A 12805-nucleotide genomic window follows, 5' to 3' on the forward strand; every position below is an offset into this window, starting at 1 on the left:
TCATACTGTTCCACCCTTCTGCTCAATACAAACTGCAGTGAGGTGTGTAATGCGAATTGAAGTTACTGTTGTTATGATTTGGGGCTGTATAAATAAAATTGAATGGAATATTCTTGTTGTTGTTGAGCCAAGATAGCTTTTTTTTATTGACGTAACTTCCGGACCGCTTTGTCCATCTTACCGGTTTCGTGCCAAAGTATCCCCGACAGAATTTGTTTCCCCTGTGCTGGGAGCACGCAGGAAGTACTGATGTTTTCATTTTGTGAAAAAGTGAAAAATTAGTATCGTTACATTACCATTCAGTTTGAGGGTTACAACAGAAAATTATATATTTATTGCTCATGGGGTATCAGATGGGATTGTTTTAATAAACCATTACCTTTTTGGCTGATAACTATTTTTATTCTCCTGTAACTTTACTATATAAAGAGCTAAATCCTCCAAAGTTTCAGGAGTAATGCTTCATAATAAGAAGTGTTTGTGAACTAAAAATCAGCAATGTGGGATACTGTTTGTCCGTGATTTACACAGGGGGAACAAATTGTGGCAGGATCAGCCTGGTATTATTTGTATCCCACTATAACTTCGTTGTATAAAGAGCTAACATCTCAAAAATGTCAGGAGTAGTTAGTCATTATAAGAAGTGTTTGTAAACTAAAAACCAACAATGTGGGATACTGTTTGTCCGTGATTTGGACAGTCCAGCGTGTGCTCCCGACGCAGGGGAAACAAATTCTGTCGGGGATACCTAGTTTGTCCGGCTTTTAACGTTTTTTCTGGATTTACTAAATCTTGGGTCGTGGTGAGACTGTAACATCTTCTACAGCTCTTTCGGCGTCACGGCTGCTGCCCAGCACGCCCCTTTAGGCTGGTTTCCTGACGTTGTCTGCTACGTAGGCTACCCTGGTTTGCTTTGTTTTTAGCCTGTCTGCTAGTAGCTTGCTAACCTCAAGCGATGCTGTGTGTGGACATTACTCAGTGTTACAGGACGATACCCGTCTGAAGCTGGACTTCAGGAATAACAACGAGTTTATCATGGAGTTTTCGCCCGTGGCCACCACACAAGCTAAGGACCTACGTGTTTTCTCAACATCGGTACTTGTTCCTCCAATTAGTCAGTCTTAATTATTATGCGTAATTAGTCTGCCTGGACCTGGTGCCTGGACGGCTGCTGTTCCACCAACTGCACAAACCACTGTTATTCCGCCTGGCTTCCCAGTCTCAAGGTCAGCCACCTCATCTTTACCAGTTCCAGTTTATTATCACCTCACATTGACCATATTTCACACCCAGGCTTAATAATCTAATTACTGTGCGGTGTAAGCCTCTGTCTGTCCTGCAGTTATTGCCCTGCTTAACAGTATAGCCTTATATCTAACAAATCATTTATGCTTAGCAGTTTTGTAACCTCTCAAAAGTTAGATTCATGGATTATCCGACTAATGTTACCCGAAGAGGTTTGTGCATCAGTTTTAATGAGTGAAATTACATTATTTTATTAGTGTATTACTTGGCACTGATTAGCTGATATGTGTGGCTGTGCGTTGCACCCCTGTAATTTATAATGATGATAATGATGTAGTTATATTTATCATGATAGTTTGTAATGATGTGTGTCAAAGCTGGAGTTGTAACTAAATGAATCATTAAATTCGCTCTTTAACCTTTCATCTGTTTGCGCTAACTTCTGGTTCCAAAAACACAACATTGCAAAATGCTAAAATATTTTAGTCCATCTTTTATACTCTCTGTGCTGTAGACTTATGTGTAAATGGGTAAAATATAGTTACAATGAAGAGCAGTAGAAGACAAACTGTACCCCAATTTCAAAGCTCAGGCATTTTTACCATAAAACTATGTAATCATATGATTTCCTGTAGTTCAGTCATCCTTCTGAACCATTAACAGCACACTCATTGGATACAGGGTAAATCTAGAAAAAGAATTAGAGTGACAGATCTGAAATATATTACAAAAAAATCTAGAAACTTCTCCTAAACTTTAGCATCCAAACTTGGCACACAGGTATATCTTGTTCCTGAAGTCTAGAGGATCTATATCACATATTATGGCTCCATCATGTTAACTGGCATCCACCTACCAATGAGCTACAACAACACAGCGCTTGTAGCATTCATGCACCTATAACACCTTATAAAACCATGGTATCAGTTTAATTCCATGACATCTATCCAGTTTCTATCCTCAATACTTCAAAAGTTCAGTTTTCCTGCTCTAAATCTATTTTATACACTGAACAGTTGACGTGGTCCCCTAATTATACATAGATGTAATATGTATGTATATATATATATATATATATATCAGAAAGCAGGAGACCACATGCTCTGCTGTCCTGTCACAATCACAAAGTTGCAGACAGTTGTCTTCAGAGCTTTGATTTAGTGCATTAGCTCTGTGATTAATGAGTAAATAACTCATTCCTCATTAGGTGCAGCAGTAAAAATGAAAGTGCATGAAAATGAAGGTGGGCGACATCTAGTGGCAACAGTGGTTGTTGCACTGCCACATAAAGCCTCACATATGTGATTCACCTTTCAAACATTTTCTAGAATTGTAACTAATGTTGCAAGAATCACTCAAATGTCCTCCCAATCTGACTTAATTTTATAATTTTATATATTTGTTATTTGTATTCCATATAAAAAAACCACCTGCCTGAATAATTCCATCTAGAAAATAATAATTTTATAAAAGCATTGAGAAATGGATTTGTCATTGATTATACATTACATATTGGACAGGGAAGATGTTGTTAATGAAGCAGTGGGTGTGACTGATGTGCTGTGATGTGTTTATATGGAAAGTCTGTACTCGTCTCATTATTTTTGCTTTCACTCCAGATTTCTGTCTTATTTCCCTACATTATCTTCATCTTTTATTTATTTACAGTCAGTAAGAAAGGAACCCCTTGATAATATAACACTGTGAATAAGAATAAATGTATAGATCCCAAAGGGAAATTGATATGTCTGACACAGCTCGCGTATTATTGTATGAAAACTGAAAAGTCTGAAGGCAGTGAATGATTTTTTTATATCTCAGTTTTACAAAGGAGAGAGCAGAGCCTACAAGTACTGATGTTTGTTTTTTATTTTTTCTACAATAAAAATGTTAAAATGGGTCATCAGAGTTGTTTAGGATGTCTTTAGTGTGCACGAGTATATTTGACTAAACACTGAGAGTAAATGTATTTCATCTTATTCGGTGTCGCCAACTCAAAATATTCCCACATTTGCGAACGCTTCCTTGATGGGTCCAAAATACACTAAAGCAACACTTTTTTACTAACGCACAGTGCAAATGGTACAATACGTGAAAAGGTGTTTCAGTCATCTTAAAAACAGTCTTGTGCCAAAGTTTCAAAGCTCTGCCCGTCATGTTGAACCAGCCGACATATTCAGTGTGAATGAAGCAGCGACGTGAACTGAAGCAAACTCCGGCCCCCTGCTTCACAATAAATAACTTATTGAGTTCCAGGAATCTGTGTTGGTAGCAACAAAGCTGCTAGCTAGTTATCTATCATAAACAATCTGATCTCTATGCTGTGATCAATGTTAGCTTGAATATTTGACAGACATGGCTGGGGGTAGGAAAGGGCGAAAGAAAGATGAAGGAAAAGAAAAACAGAGGGGAAGAGGGACAGTGAGAAAGGACACTTGAAAAGAAAAAACCTCCCAGATCACCTGTTGAGAGGAAAAAAGAGAAAACAAGCAAAAAGAGAGAGAAACATAATAAACACAGCACCATCACATTAATCCATCTGAGTGTAAATAACAGTAAATACTAAATATTGAATGTTGTTGTGCAGCACGCAGGACCGACAGCGCACAATGTGCTTTGAGGTAGCAGCCAAGAGAGGTGTGGTTTGTGTCTGTGAACACCTGTGTGTACACCTGTTTGGATCAGCGCGCTTGTTTTCAAAAGGTTTCTCCATCTGCTGGAGGGTGTGGGGAGCCGTAGCCCCGGCCCTGCCTGCATGGATTCTCAGCAGGGCTGAAGATTCGGGTTTGCTCGGAGGGACTCGGCTCTTGTTGTTCGCTATGAAGAATCACCTCATTCACAAACAACGCTTCACTAAAAAAAACAGCTGGAATTACAAAGTGTTTTCATTTAAAGATTTTAAGCATGTTTAGCGCCATCTTGTGCCAGTACACAATGTGGCATCACTGGGTTGGTTAGTTTGTTGCTCGCAGTTTATAGACTTGAGCTTGATTTAGGCTTTTGCGGGAAAACAGGCCTCATCCATAAAGTGGATAACGAATGGATTTTTATGTTTCAGTGCAGCCAGCAGTAACAAAAAAAGAACCCTGAAAAATTCTATTTTTTTCAGAGTTAGGCTCCATGGTGTAGATTAGCCTTTGTACATGTAGTGTTTCATTTTCACTTATTTGCCCCATTATTAGCCCAAGAGGAAGTAAGCTATATCATAATCACTTAATAATTTTAACAAGTATGTAACTTAAAAAGTGTTCTGATGCTGTAAGCTGCTGTAACGTTCAGTAAATTCTAATAATCAGAAAGTTCTTGTTATAAATCCCAGGTTGCTCAGGGAATGCTTCATGCTGCTACCCACATGTTTTTATTTTCCTGATTTAGCAAGTGCGACTTTGTTTAGTGTGAGAACTGAGCCATGTTGTCAGTTTGCCAGAGACGTAAACTAGCTTAAAGTCAGAGTTTACAGTGTCACAAAAGCTGGGCATTCACTGTGCGATTTTTGGCCCATTGTGAGAAGATTTTTCAGTCGTGCGACCGTTTTGGGGATCGACCCGAGTTTCACCTTAATCGTGTGTCGTGCATCGTGTTGTATACATGGGGTAACAAGAAGCGATTAACACCTCACAACCAGCTCCCGATCAGCAATCATATGATCGCAAGAAAATCAAACCTGTTTGAAATCCTGTCGCCCCTCATGAGGGTGTCAACGCAACCTCTCTTGCATGTGCAAACACAGAAATTGAAGTGAAAAAGACGGAGTAGCACAACAGTGCAGCGTGTGATCTGGACACAAGCGATGGATGCCCAGGTCGTAGAACTTTGGCAAGCTCATCCGAGCCTTTTCGATGTGGCCTCACAAAGTTATCACGACCACAACAACCGTGAAAAGAGTTGGATGCTGCTCAGTTGCAGCTGCCTGGTCAATGTTTTTCATTAGCAATTTAGCAAAGGTGATGGTGGTGTGTGTGTGTGTCTGTGTGAGTGAAAGACAGAGAGGAAAAGACAGATTTTGTGTTATAACCTTCATGCTATGGACGCACAGTGCGAGCGCTCAGGTCGCATCAGAGCATCGGGCCGTATAGTGTGAGCCTCTGCATCGTGACCTACCAACTTCTAACCCCTGTGAGTCAATCGTACAGTTTGAGCAGAAGCTGAATAACGCGACTGAAAAAAATGGCACAGTGTCTGCCCAGCTTTACCTGGTTAAATCACTGTGGTAACTTAAGCTGGACAGTTGGGAGCAGTCTGTTTAAAACTTTCGACCTCGACTGGCTCCTTTCGATGTGGAGGACTAGTGTTGCGCCTCTCAAATGACTGAACTCCTCACCCCTTATCTAAGAAAGAGGCCACCCTTCCCAGGAAGCTTATTTCTGCCGCTTGTATCGCGATCCTGGTTTTTTGGTTACTAAAGCTCATGGACATACTGGTCCCTTGTGGCTTTTTACCTTGAGGGACCGGTGCACCATCCGTATCACTGCAGCAGCAGCCTAGATTCATCTGCTGATTTAGACATGTTCTATGACACCTTATCATCTCATCTTATCGTATACTAAATGTTCTTGTCTCTCATTAAAATTATGTTGTCACTTATGGTGTAATTTCTGGCACTGTCCCATTGATGCTGGAGAATTTTAATGTATTTTTTCATTGCAGTGAGTTCCTCGTCTCAGCCTGAGAGATCATATGGCCCTTGTAATCACCCAGTTTTCTTTTTCTTGTAGTCTGTTAGTCTTTTTTAAACTTTTTTCTCTGGAGCTTTAATGAGTGTCTCAGGAGAAATGATATTGAGCACTCCCATTATTTTAGCCTGAGTGTTGTTTACTCCCATCTAAACATTTTGGAAACCTGAGGCTTGCCTGGCTTCCTTCTTGGACCTCAGGCTCTATTATTCACTGTTCTACAGTCACACTTTCTCCTTTTGTGTCTATATAAATGTCTATATACATTTGAGCAGTTGTATTCACTGATTTGAGTTTGTTTGTTGGGAAAAATTTGCCAGTTTTTGTGGCACCTCAGCAATGCTAAGGTCCTGCTCTACAATACGTCATGTCAGTCCATCACTATGCGATGTGATGATGTGATATAATGCATATCTGAACCTTTATGGATAAATTAGTTTAATATCATGAAGTAAAACTGATACGGTGGTTTTATAAGGTGCTATAGGTGCATGCTACAAGTATGCTACATTTGTAAATAATTTTTGTGTAACTCTGAATTTAAAATAAATGTGTGAAACATTTAATTTTATCCTATATAGTTTTATTTTTAACAAATAAAAACACAGCACAGATAAACAAAATGAGAACAGTTTGGTTTGGCGCCTGTTTTTAAGTCAAGACACTGGAACCTCATTGTGTGTGTGTGTGTGTGTGTGTGTGTGTGTGTGTGTGTGTGTGTTTGTTTTACTTTTCACCATAAAGCCTTATTACCCTTTGATTTCATGTAAATTATTTGGCCTGGTGATGTGTCAACAGTACACTGGTGGGACTGTTCTTGCCAAAAGATTTGAACATGAGTGCCCCCTGGCGGGATTCAAAAAAAAAAAAGGAGAAGAATGAAATGCAATTAATATGTTGTATTGGTACTATACGTGGGTATTGTTCAACATACTTCTATTCAAATAGGAGCAGCTGTGCCTCAGGCTGTGTTTGGGTCGTGTCCTGCTTTCATGTACAGTATTTCTGTGTAAATGGGAGAATCATCAGCGTTTGTGTGCTTTACAAAGTGCTGTATGTAGTTTATACTGTGAATAAGATATTCTGAGGCCTCCATGAATGACCAAGCTCCTCACTCTGTCGCCCAGCCATCCTTCTCAGGGGGTTCATTTCTGCCACTTATATCAGGTGGCCTCTCAGTGACCTATAGTCACTATTCAGAACTTGTGACCATGTGTGAGGGTGGAAGCAACAAGTTTCAAAAGCTGGTTCACTGTGTAAAATTTAAATAAAATGCCTCATAAATAAATATTTTATTCACAGTAGAACACAACCGAGCCTGATAAGATAAATATAATTCACCTTAATAGCTCCCTTCACCTCTGATGTTCACCATCTGGTTTTTGGAATTACTGACCAGACAGGCGCCCATCACCCGCCTCAGCTCTCTGTAGCTGCTTTGGCAGTGGGGTGTGAAACACAGTCCACTTGGACTCAATATCTTCAGCCTCCTTTGAAATGCTGTCAGATTCTCCCCAAACACCCTCACTATATGTTTGGGTACACCAGGCCTCTCCATCCTCCCCCACCACCTGATCCAAGTCACCACCAGGCAGTGATCAGTTGTTAGCTTTGCACCTCTCTTCACCTCAGTGTTAAAGACATTTGATCATACAGTTATAAAATCGACCTGCAACGAAAGGCGTTCTGTCCCAAGTGCACTTACCTCAGTCAAACTTTGATCAGCACAGAAGGAAAAATTCTGCAGGTCTTGTGGTCTCCCCACCGATGAGTTTTATGTGCACGGTGATTCGTGTTCTTTGCCCAGCTGTCATCAGTGAAGATCCCAGCTCATCTCCTCTCAGGAACTCAAATAAGAATTTCATCTTCCATCCATCCATCCATCTTCATCCGCTTCATCCGAGGCCGGGTCGCGGGGGCAGCAGCCTAAGCAAAGAGGCCCAGACCTCCCTCTCCCCAACCACCTCCTCCAGCTTATCCGGGGGAATACCAAGGCGTTCCCAGGCCAGCCGAGAGATATAATCTCTCCAGCGTGTCCTGGGTCTGCCTCGGGGCCTCCTCAATTTCATTCTGAATGATTATAGTGTGTCCAAGGAGATGGATTTCCTGTTTCTGGCTAACACACACTTCCCTTGTGAAACTCTCTTCTATTCTTCAGCTCATATTCTTCAGGATGTGGTGCCTGGCTGCAGCTTTATGTGCTGTGAGCTCCAAAACCTTTTCATTTGAGTCTAAGATCTTTAAAGATGGAAGAAATAATCTGTTTTACTGTTGTTATTTACCATCCACCTGGTCCATGTACCTCCTTATTGAAGGATTTTTGTGACTCTTTGTCTTCCACATTGATCCCGTCAAGACTGCTTATTGTTGGAGATTTTAACATTCACATAGATGAACGTTAGATAAATATGTTGGAAAGGTCCTCACACTGATGTAATCTTTAAAGCTGACCCAACGTGTGCTGGCCCTATACATAACAAAGGACATGTTTCAGATCCTCTTATTACTCTGGGTTATTTTTCTCTTTATTCTGTGGACATTTTATTCTCATCATGCTTTTTTTATTGTCTCTTAATTTGGATTTTCTGTGTTCCACATGTGATTTTTAATCACCTTACTGCTGATAAATTTGCTTCTCCTTTTTCTCATGTAAATATTTTACATTATTGTAGATTCTGTTAATATTAGGGTTTGTCTGTTTTACACAGAAAAGCTCTTTTTAAAATGAGAAATGCTGCTTTTAACAATTACGCTTCGTGGATAAACACAAAGATTCGCAGCTTGAACCACAGCAAAGCTGATAGTGGAGCATTTATGGAAAACAACACAGCTCCACCTCATTCATTTAGAGGAACTTCTATTTTCTTTTAACATCACATTTGAAAGATTCAAGGGCTGCTTATTCCTCTCAGGCGATTGTAATAGTAGAGAGAATCCAAAAATGCCACAGCCATTCAGCATAATGAAGACTGAAAACTTTTTGTTTTTATTGGAAAAATTAATAATATCAAAGCTACATAAATCCTTCTGTTTCTCATCCCGTCCCATGTCTCAGCTAATATTGATATCATCCTTACTGCGGTTGATAACATAAATATTCCTGATGTTTCATCCATGTTTTTTACTCAAAGTTTTCTGTAATGTTGGGCCGTGTGTGTTTACAGTAACAACAGTTCACTGATTATCATCCGTCCCTCAAGATTATAAACAGGCTGTTATTCATCCTCTTAACTTCCATACATGCAAATTGTTGTAATCTATGGCCCAAAATAAAGGTGAAAAGATTATGGGAAGGCTTACCTGTAAAAATGTATTTTCAGCAGTCATTTAACACTAACCACAGAATCAGCCGACCAGGTAGGTTGAGGAAAGTTGTTCCGTAGTTTGGGCACCACAACCTTAAAACCACAATTGCTTCTGTTTTTAAAATCAGCAGGACAGTTAGTAGACCCTGGTTGGGGGATCAGAGAGGCCAGCTGCAGTGATAAGTCCTCTGCAATATAAAGAGGGGCTTGTCCATGTAGAGCTTTGCAAATTAGCAGGATTTTAAAGTGGATGCTGAATTTCACTGGAAGATGAAGTGATGCAAGAATAGGTGTGTCGGCTAGTTTTTTTTAGGGGTTTCGATGCTGTGATTCTTTGAGACGATGAACTATGTAGGACTGAGAGATGTGAAACTAATTTCTATTTTGGGACAATAAAGAATTTGAATTGAATTGAATTGAAAAGTGAGTAACAATAATCAAGGCAGGAGAAAATTAAAGGGTGAATTAAAAGTTTCAGGTGATTAACTGACAGTAAAGGTTTGATTTATTTTTGAGGTGAAGGAAACAAGGCTGGATGAGCTTTGAGATGTGAGATCCAAGACCACAGATGGTACCAAGGTGCTTAGCAGGTAATTTGATGTTACTGGTGAGAGGACCGATGTACTGACTGACCTCCGTAGAAGAAACTGTCAGGGCCAAACACAAGAACCTCAGTTTTACTGGAACTGAGATGAACAAAGTTAGAATACATCATGTGATGTTATGTGAGGGGCCAGTAACATGTTGCACTAAATTAAGTAGATAATTGAAATAATCATTCAAAAGCAGATACATGTCCACAATTTTGTTTGTTCCAGTAATTTGAAAAATCCTAGCAGCTGTTTTAATTTTTACATTTTCAGATTAATTTCCATCTTAGGAAACAGATGCTTTACTACAGACTTTCAACCACTAGATAAAAATGTAGAGGTTTCATTCTGGATATCCATGCTTTTGACTATAAGGAGGTCAAATATATTACTTAAAAACTTATTCTGACTTTGTTGGTATCTTACTTATTCACTATTATTTGATCCCACAGGGGGGCACTCGAGATCTACGTACAAACATTTTGTCAACACCAAACCCAGTCAGAGTGCAGCTGATGGTTCTCCCGATCAGCTGAATTACAGGAAATCAGGTGGTTGTCTTGTTTTGAAAAATGTCTCGGATCAACAAATGAGGTGCTATTGGTCCTCCAGTAACCAGTAACGACAACAGTTTTAATGAGATAACATTTCACACACTGTTACTGTGTCCTGACATCAAACCAAACTGCTTTGCAGTCTGAGCAACACCAGTTCCAGTACCGGAGTATTAGTGTCAGTACAACATTCACAGCATTTAATTCAGGTTTATTTCCTCCCACTTGGGACAGTCGAAGTCTATCATTCAGATCTTTTGCCAACACCAACCCAGCGGCTGTGCCAGAATTACAGGAAATCACGTGGTCGGTTTTCTGGTGAAATACTGGAGATCGGCACTCGGGGTGCTGTTGGTCTTTGAATGCTCTTCATCCCGACTCTATTTTAAGTAAATGACATCATCCTCCCACCAGGCTGCTGAACTCCAGACACACTGAGAGTCTGGCTGTCCTCATGTGACCTTTGAATAAAGCTTCTGTGTCGAGGCTTCAAGAGTCAAACAAAATCATGGAGTTTTTATCTGTAGACCTGCTGAAATATAGAGTTTGAACATATAAAGTGACTCATGCACTGAAAATAAATTACAGCAGTGTTTTCATTAACTGGAGGAGCTGCTCTCTGTAACTTGCTGCCTCCTATCTGAGCTGCTTTGTTGGGTTTCTGTGAGCCGCTGTGGCTTCAAACACTCCTGTCACTCACATGATTTTGGTTTCCTGTTGATCCTCACATAACATACCAACACAAACCCTTCAAAGGCATGTGAAGCATGGCAGCACTGCCTATAACCACCTCTTGTGGTTTATGAGTCATCGCTGTTTATTCTCCATTTTCAGCTCTGTTTTTCTCTCACTAGATGACAGTCGTGCACAGTGAATCCTCTCAGCGTCGAGCCTTCTGAAAGTCCCGAACTTTACCAAACTGCCAGGCTCACAGCTTTTACTGAAAATCACATGTCTGCTGGTAAAGGTCCGGACACAGCCAGGCGCGGCGCTCTTACTCTACCTTAAAGGCTTTGTCACAGATCCAGGTCATGGGTTTTGTTTTGCTGACGGACGATCAGTTTCTGTTTGGTATTTTTTTCCTCTCTGGTGATCAGCGCTTTAGTATTTTTTCCCAGATTTCCCTCAGCTGACCGTGTTTGACTGGATATTGTTTCATTAACATTAAGCTTTGAAACGAATTCTCAACTGTAACCTTACGAACTTCCTGCAGTAAATGTTGCAATGGGCGCGATACCCAGGGGAAATTAGGGGATTCACAGAAGACCGGGGGGGTTTACCTGACAATAAAACAATAAAAATACCCCACAGTGAAGCTATGCAGCTGTTATTACTGCAGGAAAAAACACAGATCAACATAACTGTCAAGAATCACCTTATTCTCTAAGATCAGTGATGTTTATATGGCGCCATGCTCCTCCTGATTATTCTATCCAGTCCTTTTTCATGTATTTCTACTCTGTTCAAACTCATGATCTCATGTTTCAAGCAACACGTGATGATGAAGCTGCACTGGTGTCATTTTGTGCTGCATCGACTGCTTTATTAGTTTCAGTTGCGAGAGAAGTGAGTGTAATGTATGCTGAAACCAGTCTGTGAAGTCAGTATTTTCTTTATCCTACACGGGCCGTGAAGGTTCAGAGATAAGCAACCAGAGTTTTTTTGGATATTAAAAATATAAAATATACAAAAGATCCAAAAATTTTGTTTTTCTGTTGCACAGCTGATTTAATTTTTGACTCCATTGTTTCCTGGTTAAAGGCTACCGAATCAAACCAAACTGCTAAGTAAACCCAACAGAGGCTCTTCTTCCTCAGGAAGCTAAAACAGACCAGACTTTCTGAGCTGCTTTTGAACTTCTACAGAGCAACAACAGAAAGCATCCTCTGTCTTAGTATGAAAGTGTACAGCAGCTGCACCACGAGACAGAAAGACTTTGGCCCAGGTGGTGAGAACAGCACTGGGGATTGTTCAAAGTCAACTTCAACAGCTGGACTCGCTGGACGGATCCAAAAAAAGGCCACATGTATCGCTGCAGACCCCACCCACCCTGGAAATGGACTCTTTATACACCACCAGACTGAGAGACAGCTTCTTGATCAGAGCTGTGAAATCCATTTCAGTTCTGTGACTTTTTGCTCATGTTTATTCTGCAGACCCTCACACATGGTGGAGTTTGATAGCGCTGCTTTATATAGAGTCTTTCTTTTTTGTGTGTATGTCCAGGTGTGCGTGTTTATGTGCATGTAAAAGGGCGAGCTTAGTGTCTCATCTTTTCTGTGCTGAGACCTGCAAAATAAAATCTTATTGTATGAAGACACAATGACAATAAAATGATTCGTCTTTATCTGTGACTGATATTCTAAAAATGCTTAAATATCATCAAACATGGCTTTCAGTCATTTTTAGCCCAAAGGAAATTACTCTGCTCTGTCTGC

The 12805-nt window shown here is 40.2% G+C and overlaps 1 long non-coding RNA gene across 2 annotated transcripts; it reads left to right on the top strand.

Moving 5' to 3' along the window:
- Nucleotides 1–841: 841 nt before the first annotated feature.
- LOC113015224 (uncharacterized) lies at nucleotides 842–12687 on the top strand. Of its 2 annotated transcripts, none has more exons than XR_003271071.1 (2): nucleotides 842–1226; nucleotides 10266–12687. It is a non-coding gene; the product is annotated as an uncharacterized LOC113015224 (long non-coding RNA). The 2 variants fall into 2 exon arrangements; XR_003271070.1 differs by lacking the exon at nucleotides 842–1226 and adding an exon at nucleotides 7966–9813.
- Nucleotides 12688–12805: the final 118 nt, after the last annotated feature.

This window comes from Astatotilapia calliptera, chromosome 22 (genome assembly GCF_900246225.1).
Source record: "Astatotilapia calliptera chromosome 22, fAstCal1.2, whole genome shotgun sequence".
NCBI lineage: Eukaryota > Metazoa > Chordata > Actinopteri > Cichliformes > Cichlidae > Astatotilapia > Astatotilapia calliptera.